Raw genomic sequence first — 1212 nt, 5'->3', positions numbered from 1 at the left:
CAGGAATTTAAAGCAGGGACTGAAACAGATACTTGTATGCCAGTGTTCATTGCAGTCAAAACGTGAAAACGACCCATGCATCAATGAACAGGTTAATAGATAAACAAAATGTGGTGTACATATATAATGAAATATTATTCACCCATAAAAGGAAGGAAACTCTGACATATGATACAGTATGGTTGAACCCAGAAGACATTTTGCCAAATGGAATAAGCTAGTCACAAAAAAGACAAATACTGTGGGATTCCACCGATACGAAGTACCTGGAGTTATCAAATTCATAGCAAAATGATAATTTCCAGGGGCTATGAGAATGGGGAGTTATTGCTTAATGGTTACAAATTTTCTTTTCTGTAATAAATGTTTTAGAAATACATAGTGGTGATGGTTGCACAACATTGTAAATTTAATTAATGCCACTGAATTGTACACTTCAAATGGTTAAAATGGTAAATTGTATGTTACGTATATTTTAACACAAGTGTGTGCACACACATGCCTGTTCACATAAACACAAATCCAAGGACCTAGTGTCCTATAGAGCCCACTTTTGAAACACTGACCTAATCCATTTTCCTCACTGCATGGACAACTTAATCAGCCTGTGTAGACTGCTGTCCATCCTCCCAGTCAGCTATGCTCTCCCCACCCTAAGGCCTTTGCAGAAGCTATTCTCTCTGCAAGGAGTGCCATTCTCTCCTGCCCCATGATCCATATGGCTAACTTTTGCTCACCCTTCAGGTGTTATTTAAACATCACTTCCTTCGGGGAAACTTCTTGAGTATCCTCTCATATCTACATCCAGTATCTGCAATACTTCCACCATGATGGTATTCTCAGACCATTTTTATTTGCCATTTACGTGTGTTGGTCTGTTATTTTACGGGGGAGGGACCATATGTATCCTGTGAATTGCTGTGTCTAGCACCTAGCACGGTGCCTGGGAAACAGCAGATGCTCAATTACCACTTAAAGAAGGAAGAGAATAAGGGAGGGCGGGGTGGATATAGACTTCCTGAAGGCCCCACCTCCACCTCTATTAATCTGGGTCTCACTTGTGCACCAGGGCAGTTTGTTTCTCTCTCTTTTTTTTTTTTTTTTTTTTTTTGCGGTATGCGGGCCTCCCACCCCTGTGGCTTCTCCCATTGCGGAGCACAGGTTCCGGACGCGCAGGCTCAGCGGCCATGGCTCACGGGCCCAGCCGCTCCG

This window comes from Tursiops truncatus, chromosome 6 (assembly GCF_011762595.2).
Source record: "Tursiops truncatus isolate mTurTru1 chromosome 6, mTurTru1.mat.Y, whole genome shotgun sequence".
Lineage (NCBI taxonomy): Eukaryota > Metazoa > Chordata > Mammalia > Artiodactyla > Delphinidae > Tursiops > Tursiops truncatus.
Note: the sequence above shows the minus strand (reverse complement) of the source record.